The sequence below is a fragment of the Syngnathoides biaculeatus genome, chromosome 6 (genome assembly GCF_019802595.1).
Source record: "Syngnathoides biaculeatus isolate LvHL_M chromosome 6, ASM1980259v1, whole genome shotgun sequence".
NCBI lineage: Eukaryota > Metazoa > Chordata > Actinopteri > Syngnathiformes > Syngnathidae > Syngnathoides > Syngnathoides biaculeatus.
The window spans coordinates 4,758,654-4,770,332 of NC_084645.1; the positions used below are offsets into that span (position 1 = coordinate 4,758,654).

At 44.5% G+C, this 11,679-nt stretch overlaps 1 long non-coding RNA gene across 2 annotated transcripts; it reads right to left on the bottom strand.

The window, feature by feature from the left end:
• Positions 1 to 641: 641 nt before the first annotated feature.
• On the bottom strand, positions 642 to 10,565 carry LOC133502649 (uncharacterized). 2 transcript variants are annotated; one of them, XR_009795523.1, is made up of 3 exons: positions 8,907 to 10,565; positions 7,165 to 7,882; positions 642 to 4,889 (listed from the first exon to the last, which is right to left on the bottom strand). It is a non-coding gene; the product is annotated as an uncharacterized LOC133502649 (long non-coding RNA). The 2 variants fall into 2 exon arrangements; XR_009795524.1 differs by lacking the exon at positions 8,907 to 10,565 and adding an exon at positions 8,178 to 8,268.
• Between the last annotated feature and the right edge of the window lie 1,114 nt (positions 10,566 to 11,679).

Consider the following 11,679-nt stretch of genomic DNA (forward strand, 5'->3'; position numbering starts at 1 on the left):
GAGGAAGACCAAAGAAAAGGTTGATGGATGTTGTGAGGGAGGACATGAGGACAATGGGTGTTAGAGAGGAAGATGCACGAGATAGGCTTCGATGTAAAAAGATGACACGTTGTGGCAACCCCTAACTAATTGTGATTTCTGGATTTTTATTTTTAGATTATCTCTCTCACAGTGGACATGCACCTACAATGAAAATTTCAGACCCCTCCATGATTTGTAAGTGGGAGAACTTGCAATCTTGCAGGGTGTTCAATTACTTATTTTCTTCACGATACATCGGAGTTTGGGGACCCTCTCATGTAAAGCACTGGATGATCTTTGTCTGCTCAAAAAAGGAACGGTAAAATACACATTATTTAAATTCTGTATCTCCCAAAATATTTACATCTCAAGCTGCTGTTGATCTTCCAGCATCTTAATATCCCAGTGGTTTATTTCTTCTTCATGACATTAGAAATGTTTGCAATTTTGGATAAATGGACCAATTTCCGGAATTACATTAATATCATGTTATACATGTGCATGCATACATACACTCCAAAATAAAACTTGTATTATCCTTGTAAGTAGTTGCACATTTATTGGATACAGTGGTAAAACTAGAAGTGAATTTAAAAATATTCAACAATTCTCTCCATGTCATTTCTGTAACTCCTCCTTTGGTCAGTAGGTGACGAGAAAAGGAGAATGGGGTCAAACACATCTCATTTCCCGAACAAAAGACTAACAAATGAAGAGAAAGAGGAATGGATGCCTGTCAAGAAAGTGGATTAAAGACATAACCTCCAGGTTCACTCCGAAAGCTTGCATTCAATCAAATTTTATACAATTCAAATCATGTCACATTTTTATCAATTATTGTCTATAACCAACCTCAAATATATTTGGGAAATGTTAAACATCAAATGTAATTTGGAGGATGATCAATGATATCGTCCATTACTGAAATTAGAATTACAGAACAATTGTTGGATGATAATCGTCATAATAACTTTTCTCCATTGCGGGGTTATATTCCACACCTTTCTCCAAAAAATCATATAGAAACACACCTTTAAGAAAACACAAACACAGATGAATTGACTATATATATTAAGAGAGAGCAAGAGCAATAGCTGAAAAATATTGCCCAAACAGCATGGAAAAATCTGTTGAGTGGCGAAAATGCTTTGTATCAAAATGAGTAACACTTACATAAAAAAACAACACACATTTGCAACTCGAAGAGACAATAAAAAAATATGAATCAGGACAGCACAGTGGTGTGACTGGTTAACGTGGTGCCTCCCAGTTCTAAGGACCAGGGTTCAAATCCTGGCCCCTCCTGTCTGGAGTTTTCATGTTCTCCTTATGCTTGTGTGGGTTTTTCTCTGGGCACTCCAGTTTCCTCACATGTTCCAAAAACAGGCATAGTAGGTTAAAGATGCATAGTAGGTTAATTGAAGACTTTAAATTGCCCATAAGTGTGAATGTGAGTCCAAATGGTTACTTGTTAGTACAGTATGTGCCTTGTGATTGGCTGGCAACCAGCTAATGGTTTACCCTGCTTCCTGCCTAAAGATAGAAGAGAAAGGCCCCAGCACTCCCCCAAACCTTATGAGGATAACTGGCTGAGAAAATGGATGGATGGATAAAAATATTAATCAAAAATGAAATAGCAGGACTAAGACATAGCAGAACCATGAAATAGTGGGAATGCAATATAGTGTCATGGATGTGTCTGTCCTCGACCCGCCGCGCACCTGCTCCGATTGTCACAACTAGAACTCTAGTGTGGACCTAAATGCACAACTCAGTAAGCAGGAAGGCAGTTAAAGTAAAGCAAGACCGTCCGCTGGGTCCTAAAAGTCCTGGGGTTCATTATCGCAGATGAGGCGCAGGTGTGCGCCTCCTAATCAACGCAGGTGTGTAGGGGAGCTGCACCACCAGGGCTGGGACCGGCAGGACCATGACACCGATGAGCAGATGCACTCACCTGCGTCTGATTTTTGTAATGATTGTCAGGTTTAAAAGCTTGACTCTCTATTAAAAGAAGGCATACAGACAAGGCTTCAAGTTTTATTTGCTGCAAGGGGAGCGACAGGACTTCCCTGCTTCCAACCAACTCCAACTTGTGTCTCTTTGCAGCTTCTTTTTATTCAGTGAATCACATGATGAGTGTGTATGTGAGTGTGTCTGACTGTTTGATTGTTTACATCTGTTAGATTGATTACATCAAGGCAGTGAGTTCAAAGGCACAAGCTTGGTGGTGATGTGTAACCAACTACAGTTTGAACAAAATGAGAACATATGGATGATTATTTTAACATTTCCCTCCTGTTTATCATTTTGGAAAAACGAGTGGGGACATCAGAATGCTGTTGCATTTTCAGAAAGTTCATCATTTACACTTGAGCGTATAAAAGGCATCAAAAGTTTCCTTTTAGCTGGAGCTGCATATAATGAGGGTCTACTTGTTGTAGAAGGGCATAGTTCACAAAAACATTTGACCTTGCTCGAACCATCATAGATTTCAAACGTGCGATTATACACATCACAAAAAGGCAGAACAAACCCAGAACAGTAATTACAGATAAGCAAATTCATCATAACAAAATAACAAGGTTTGGAGGTGAACCAGGACCAATAGTAATAAATAATAATCATCATCATCATAAATAAACAGTTGGTGAACATCGTTGCTCATTTCTGAACCCATCATGTGCGGGTACACAGCAGCCCAACCAAGTCTAGTGTAGATATTCTTGGTACTGGAGTCGCGAAACATGTAAGGAGAAAGGCAATGGTTGATGTCGAGATAAACACACGGCCTCCACTGACAGTGGAAGCCGTGATTAGAGACGGAACCCTCGCTGGTGATTGGGACAGTCATGCAGACTTTTGCAACCCATGGCATATAAGGGCAAACACAGAAGAGATTCTTCAGCTCACCTGGTGGCAGTGCAGAGTCCTTGTCCATTTAAAGTCAGGCCATTGTCCTGCACTCCATCGCTCGTATTTTTCCAGACAACAGTCTTTACATCTTCATCACCATCCAAGTCAGGTTGCACACCCTCTCCAGGTCTTGGAGGAGGTGCATGAATAGCTGCAGTCATCTCAGGATCACCTCGTGTTCACGTCCTCGTCCTTCTTAGGCATGAGCAGCAGCTGGTTGAAGTTAGCTTTGTGCTTCAGCTTCTAGTACTGATACAGGCCCACTTTCTTGGTGTCCACAAACTGGTAGAAGACCTCCTTCATCTCTTGCAATTTCATCTTCCGGACATTGACATGCTTTTCCTGCGGGTCACATTTACAAACAAGACACAAGGACGACGAGGCGAAAGGGATGAAGCCGAGGGCGGCCATGTCCTCTTTATTGTCCCTTCCAACCTTTCCTCTCAATTTGCCCTTCTTGCTCCCAGCGCTTTCCTCATCTTCAACTTCAGTGGTGGAGTCCCGCTCCACAGAGTCACTGCCTTTAAGGCCCGAGTGCTTGGTCGAGTAGTACTTGACCTTGATGTTGTCGTTCTGAGTGATGATGGTCTCTCCAGGCCGGAGTGGAGGCTGTTGCTGGGAGTGTGCGACACGTTGGTGACGTGCTCCATCTTCTCCAGGTTCCCATTGCTCATCTTTGGGATCCACAAGGCACTGCTGACATGGACCCACTTGGTTCCACTGCGGGTGGGCTTCATAGCATGGCCCGTTTTCGGGCACAACTGGCACTTTGGCAGGATACCTGGTGGACGCAGACATTGCACTTGTTGCAAAACACCATCTCGTTGTCGTCCTCTCCGTTGGGGAACTGGCACGTCGCACACCACATTCTCGTTGTACTTGATACCAAGGCCCTACTGTGTCTCGGTAGTGTGTGTCATGTTGTTATGACAACGGTGCTCAGCACTCTATGGCGAATTCATCCCGTGGCAGAAGGGCCAACTTTGCAAACTCCTCGTTGATGACCACCAGCCAGGTGACGTCTTCCTCATTCAGGTTGTAGTGACACATGCCCTCCGCTAAAGTCCTGATGTCCACATAACTGAGGACCAGGGAGGCAGATGTGTGGATCAGCTTCTTGGGCCTGATGAACATGACATCCTTGCTTTTGTCAGTAAGCACCCGGGCCACGGGCTCCGGGATGGACTGTGGGCTAACGGGCACGTGGATACCCTTTTTCTCGCTTCTGCTTCTATGGATCGGCCAGGACGTACTAATCCTCTGCGTTGAGCTGGTACGAGTCATGCACCTTCATGGTGGTGATCAGGTCCGTCCTGAAGACCTCAGATGGTTTCTCTTTGCATCCTCTCCTGGCCTGGCATGAAGTCTGGGACCAGTAGGTGGAATTGGTGGCATTGTCGGACTCGTCGCTGCTGCACACTTCTTTTCATGGCGGGGCATCTGAGTAGTTCCAGCTTCACCACACTTGTTGATCTGTCATTGGTTGTCCACGGAGGGACACCTTATTCACATAAGAGTCCCAGGCGTTGGCGTCCATTGGAGAGGTGGGATTGTCCTTGCTCCATGATGATTCATGTCCATATATCCAGTGATAAACACGTACAGTCCCAGACTGGCCAGTGCGGAGGAGCCATGGTCTGAACAGCACGAATGCCAGCAGTCCCAATAGTGGCTCTCCTTTACCTAACATGCTCAAGCGCGGATCAGCTGAATTCTTCACCGGTTTGAGACCAGGGTAGCCTATTGCTAAACCCAACCTTTGTAGCCGGACTTCCACCGCTACTCGTCGTTAAATGATAAGGGAGCCACAGGCTTGCAGTGGGAGAAGTGTATCCTTGTGGGATGTTCTGCTATCTTTATCACTGAGGGAGTGGACCATCCCAGTGAGGTGAGGACCAACACTTCCTCTTGATGATTTTTCTCAGGACCCAATCACCAATGGACACCAACAGCACCTGTGAAGAAGGCACAGCAGGCGGCAGATCATTTGCTTCTTTTACAGTTTTATTGAGCAGCATCTCTTTCACCCAATCACTTAAAGTATTTTCTTCTGACTGCTGCACTGGCCTCTTTACCATTGGCACTCTAATCTAATCTAATCTAATCTAATCTAATCTAATCTAATCTAATATACTAGATATTATTTCAAATGGGAACAATCCTTTATCTGTTGGGGTTATTTTCATATACATTTTCACTAAATGTAGTTTTTCTTCATCAAGACTTCACTGTCCCATTGCTTCGTTCCACTAATTCTGCACAATGATTTTTTTTTTAAGTTATTTCTAGATTTGCAGATACTTGACTATTTTTTTTTTACTAACAAAATGTGGCACATTGTTGCCATACAATTTTACTGGGATTCCATGAGAAGGAATAATATATTTACACAAGAACTTTGCCACAGTAATAGCATCAGCACTTGTACGTTGGAAAAATCTCCACCCATTTAGACAAGGGGCAGATCAATAAAATTAATGTATAAAAACTGGAAAGGCTGACTACCTTGGGGAAACTGCCCTCTCTTCGGTCTGCAGTTCCCTTGAGTATTGTGTTTGTAGCAATTAAGACATTGATCTACAAAATTTTTTGAGTAAGAATTGAATACAAAGGTGAGAAAATGTCTGTATAATATCTACCATTACTATCCCTCCTGTTGAGACATGGCAAGGCCCATGACTCAAAATTGTCAGTGTTTTAAACAGATTTTATTTTATTATTATTATTATTGATAATACAGGTTTACCCCTGATTATGTACATCAGTGGTCTCAAAAGTCCTTTCACCTCTGGGCCGCTGGAGGCACATTCTGGCTGAGGCTGGCACACAGCCTCAGTGCACATGCACACAATTTGTCATAACATGTCATTATTCAAGCCGCATATCCTTACAAGAGTTGCAAGAAAGCTGAAGCCGATTTCAGCTAAATTCGGGCGAAAGGTGGACTACACTCTGAATTTGTCGCCAGTCAGTCACAGGGCAGATATTGGCACCATCACTGAGAGGGAATCGATCCCAGACTGCCCACACCAAAGGTACCACTACCGCCTCAGTGATTCTAGTTGCACACAATTTAAAAGTCTTTAAAAAAAAAAAAAAAACACAAAATAAGATAAGCAAGAAAGATGGTGTAAACAGGTTGTGCGCAAAACATATAAAACTCTCCATGGCAAAATGACTAACTTTCACTCAATGAAAAATGTTTTTCAGCTTGCATCAGGACTTGTCACTGTCACGCCCCGAAAGCCACAACCCCACCGTGATTGGTAGGTTCACCAGCTCTGCACACAACACCGTATAAAACTTCAGGGCCACCCCATCATTTGACTTTCATAGTAAGTAAGTTGGGGGCCACAAAACATCATCTTGTGGGCCACAAATGGCCCGCGGACCGCCAGTTTGAGACTTTTAAATGTATATTAACTTCTAATTCACTTTTTTTCTGTAAGCCATCACTGAGTTTCAATTTGAGGAGCATGTTTTGCACATCTTTTAGAACTGTTAAATCAATAGGAGGGTTGGGGGCTTGTGATTGTGTCACTATGTGTGTGCCATATTTTCCTGTTGCTGTCTCCTTGGCGCTTTTATCAGCGAATGTATTTCCCAGGGAGACCGCATTTTTTTCTCTTTCTTTTTTTTCAAGATTTTCTTACACCTCTCTTTCTGCCTCACTTTCTTTAGCCTGTTTTAAACTGTTGTAGCTGGTTTAAATAAAGCCACTGCTTGCATTACTTCAGTTGACTCTCCTGCCTTTATCTTTCTTGTCTATGCTAACCAACCTCTCACCATCCTAAGATGTAAGTCTTAATCATGGCTTTTCCTTACTTCCCTGGAACACTTGCCATCAATCTTTCTACCAAACTGCTACATCCTTCAACTGTTAACTTGGCATTTAAGCCATGCTATTTTTCTCTTTTTTTCCCCATTTCTTTAAGAAGTAGCTCTCAGGGTGGTCATCGAATTTAGTGAGCCCCGTGGTTACCAACTCTCTGCGGGCGAGGTACGTAGCAAAGTCTATCATGTTAGCGGCTGGAGCAGAAGAAGAATGCTGTGGGTTGCTCTGTATGAAGTGGTTTGATTGGCTAGCATGACTGAATGAGGGAGAGCTCTGCTCCTGATAGGCTTTAAAGGAGGACTGGGGGTTCTGAGGTTGCGAGCTGAGAGGCTGAGAGTGCGGGTTGGAGCGCTTAAACAGGCTTGTCTGAGGCTGAGGTGCTGATAAGTACTCACTTTGCTGTGTGTTCCTTGTAGGCGTGGCATCACAGTTGTGTGCAGGGGTTAATTCAGGAGCTTCCTGCTGTCTTGATGGCGATGCTTCTTTAAAACAATGAGGAGTTACATCCACAGACGATGCAGTTTCATAGCTGGCTCGAGCCTGATGTTCCACATATGCCTTTGTACACTGACATGTTATCTGCGATGAGATGCGACTCCTGGCGCTGCACCTATCCTCATATTCTGGTCCTGCTGCAGCTTCTAAAACTTCAGCCTCTACAATAGCAGCAGCAGCTACCTTTTACAGTCCTAGAGCTTCTAACTCCGCTTCTAGTGTAGCCTTTTCCAAATCCAATCTAGCTCTCTGTCTTTTCAGTTCTAACTCCTTCTGAGCGAATGTGGCTCTGGTGCGTGCAGCTTCGGCTTTAGCTCTAGCTCTAGCAGCAGCACTAACTACTGAAGACTTGGAAGTGGCTTTGGAGTTGGAGCTGAACACTGATGCCGCTTTCTCCTCCCTTTCTATTGCTTGTGCTTCCATAACTGTGGCAGACGAATCCTTCTGATTCACTGGCTTTTCACTGTACTGTTCTATTCATGTGTTTTACTTCCAAAGTGCTAACATGAATAAACAGCCAGCCAAACTCCTTTTCAAGAGCCAGGAAGTGAGCGTGCTTGCTCCTTTAATGACTTCTTAGCAGGTCAAGTCGGGTGACACAATGAAAATGGATTGAAACTAGAAAAAGAAATACAAAACATATGAAATAGACTGCAATGTCAAATCAGTATGGAGTATAAACATCTTCCATTAGTATATGAATTAAACATTCACATTCAGTAAGTCTAAGCACAAACAGCAACAGCATTCTAGTGAAGTGAGTAGCAGATACACATACTGCTGCTAGCTATCTCATGAGAATGAACACAACATGTAAAGTTACTAAATAAGTGCAGCTCACAAATATGCACGAAGATACTGTTAAAGTTACTAACAATACTTCTGAAACATGTAAAGAACATAAATTACTCACAGCCATTGCTTTCTGACGGATTCATGCACAGGAATAAGATGATTTCAACGTGCTACATCTTTCAACTGTTGACATGCTTTTTTTCGTTTTTCGCTCTGCTCAGCGCTTCCTACTTCCTGTATTCTACAGTTTCAAAATAAAAGCTCAGCAATGCACTCTCAAAATTAACAACACAAACAGATCTTTTCCAATAAAATCGATCTTCTTAACATATTAAACACTTGGGGCAGAACAATCAAGGTGCCCGGTAAACATTATTTCATAAAGGTTACATTCCCTCTAGGGCAGACTTACTATTCCCGCTCACCATTATGCTTTTCTATGCTTTTTTTTGTCCCTTAGAGACTACTTGTCCTTTTTGGGGCATAAGTCCTAATCCACTACCTTGTGTACTTCACCGGAGCACGGACTTCTGTTAGCACCGTTAGGTTTCCATCCGTGACCTATGATTCGACAAGTAATGGCATCCACACTTGCATTCACTTACTCACACATTTATGGATCCTAATAAATAACCTCTTTAAACATGGAGTAACCTTAAAACCTCCTTCTGGCGGAGTAGCCTTCAACCTCCTTCTGGCGGAGTAGCCTTCAACCTCCTTCTGGCGGAGTAGCCTTAAACCTCCTTCTGGCAGAGTAGCCTTAAACCTCCTTCTGGCGGAGTAGCCTTAAACCTCCTTCTGGCGGAGTAGCCTTAAACCTCCTTCTTGCAGAGTAGCCTTCACTTACCGGTTCACGCGTTGTCTGGACGCCAGTTGTTCATGATCCCGTCAACCTTCGTCCACTGGCCTGGCACCGGCCTGGCCACGAATTCACGTCCCACCAGGGCTTTTCTTCAGGAACAGCTAAATGCTCCTGGCTGTCGACAGACTTCGGTGTGTCTTCTCCTTCCTCAATGGGCGGTGGTGTGTTGGGATCCGGCTCGAAGGACCAAATGTCAGGTTTAAAAGCTTGACTCTCTATTAAAAGAAGGCGAACAGATAAGGCTTCAAGTTTTACTTGCTGCAAGGGGAGCGATCGTTGTACTAATGTCACGACCCCCCCCTCCCCCAACCCCAGTCTGGTGGCCATCCAGGCCACGAAACGCGAGGAGGACGACCTGGACGCCAAGCACCAGGATCCCAATGGGGCAATTCGGGTGGACGACCTCAGTGATTGATGATGAGTTAGTAATTTATTCAATTCATCAATCCATTATGTGAGCCCCCTTATCCTCACAAAGGTCGCAGAAGTGCTGGAACCTGTCCCAGTTATCTACAGGCAGGAGTTTGGGTATACCCTGAACTGGTTGCCAGCCAATCATAAGGAACATAGAAACAAACAAACATCCACACTCACAATCACACCAAAGAGCAAATTAGAGACTCCAATTAATTCTCGTTTTTGGGATATGGAAGGAAACCAGAGTAATTAGAGAAATCCCACCCAGGGACGGGAAGAGCATGCATACTCCGCAGAGGCTGGGTGCAGATTTGAACCCAGGTTAGGCAGATGTTCTACCATTCGCATCACCATGCTGCTAAATATCCATCCATCCATCCATCCATCCATCCATCCATTATCTACCACTTTTCTGGGTCGGGTCCCGGGGGAAGTAGCTTCAGCAGGGATACCCAGACTTCCTTTTCCCCAGCCACTTCTTCCAGCTCTTCCGGTGGGATCCAGAGGCGTTCCCAAGCCAGCCGAAAGACATAGTCTCTCCAGCATGTCCTGGGTCGTCTTCAGGGTCTCTTTCCGGTGGGACATGCCCAGAACACCTCACCAGGAAGGCGTCCAGGGGGCATCCAGATCAGATGCCCCAGCCACGTCATCTGGCTCCTCTCAATCCAAAGGATTAGCGGCTCGACACTGAGCTCCTCCCGGATTACCAAGATTCTCACTTTATCTCTAAGGGACAGCCCGGACACCCGGTGGAGGAAACTCATTTCATCTTGTTCTGTCGGTCACGACCCATCGCTCATGCCCATAGGTGAGGGTAGAAACATAAATTGACTAATAAATTGAGAGCTTCGCCTTTCGATTTAGCTCCCTCTTTACCACAACGGACAGATACAAAGTCCGCATCACTGCAGACGCTGCACCAATCCGTCTGTTGATCTCCCATTCCATTCTTCTCTCACTCGTGAACAACACTCCAAGATACTTGAACTCCTCCACTTGGGGAAGGATCTCATCCCCAACTCGGGAACGCCACCCTTTTCCGACTGACGACCATCATCTCAGATTTGGAGGTGCTGATTCTCATCCCAACTGATCCACACTCGGCTGCGAATCCCTCCAATGAGAGCTGGAGATCATGGCTTGATGAAGCCAACAGAACCACATCATCTGCAAAGAGCAGAGATGCGATGCTGAGGCCACCAAACCGGACACTTTCAAATCACGCCCTTTCAGGTCTCACTGTCATTGTTGACGTGGGCATTGAAGTCCCTCAGCGGAATGATGGGGTTGCCACTCTTCAGCACTCATTTTAGGGACTCCAAAAATTGTGGGTACTTTGCACTGCTGTTTGGTGCATAACCACAAACAACAGTCAGGACCCGTCCCCATACCTGCAGGTGGAGGGAGGCTACCCTCTCATCTACTGGGGTAAACAAACAGGCGTCGAGCCGGGAGGCAATAAGTATACCCACACCTGCTCGGCATCTCTCCCCGTGGGCAACTCCAGACTACTTACGTATAGTTACTTTTAACCAGACCGATTCACAAGTATTCATTTTGAGGAGAGCGTCTGGTTGTGAATGTAGTGATTAACCAAATGTTTTAAAATTATGCTTGCAGCTTCAGATTTGCAGGGATACGGCTCTAGCCATCCCAAAAAGGAAACTAATATGACAAACAAATACTGGTAACCTGACACTGTTTTAATCATGTCAGTGAAATCCTTTTGAAATCACCTGACCAGGGACATCCATGTCCGGATCGTGGACTCGCTGGTATGGTTTCATTGCAGGCATACTGTTATACTACTGCAAACGCTGCAGTCCTGCAGTTCACCTTTAATAATTTGTCTCATGAAAGGATGCTTTCATGCGTGTTGTCGTCTCAGTGTTTCATCCACACCGAAATGGCATGTTACATGGGCTTCAGAAATTAGATTTTTCAATTGTATCTGAGATGGAATGCACTTACCCTCTTTTCCCCATATGCCATCTTCATCTTTGACACCCCCTTTTGACTTAAACACACTCTTTTCTTCTGGACTTGCTTTTTCCTGCCACAACTTAACTGTTTCTACTGTCACCTCCTGTTGATTGTCACATTCAGACTCACTTACAGTTGGCTGGAGTGTTGTTCGGTACCCCGCAACCTTTTTTGCTGCTTGATCTGCTGATTCATTTCCTGCTGATATAAAATAATTAGTTCGAGAGTGACCTTTGCATTTAAGGACTGCAACCGCTGTCGGGAGCATTAAAACATCTCGCAATTCGAGAATGTCGTTCTGATGTTTAATAGGTGTACCAGTTGCAAGTGAAAGCAAAAAATGCTTCATTGAAGGGTG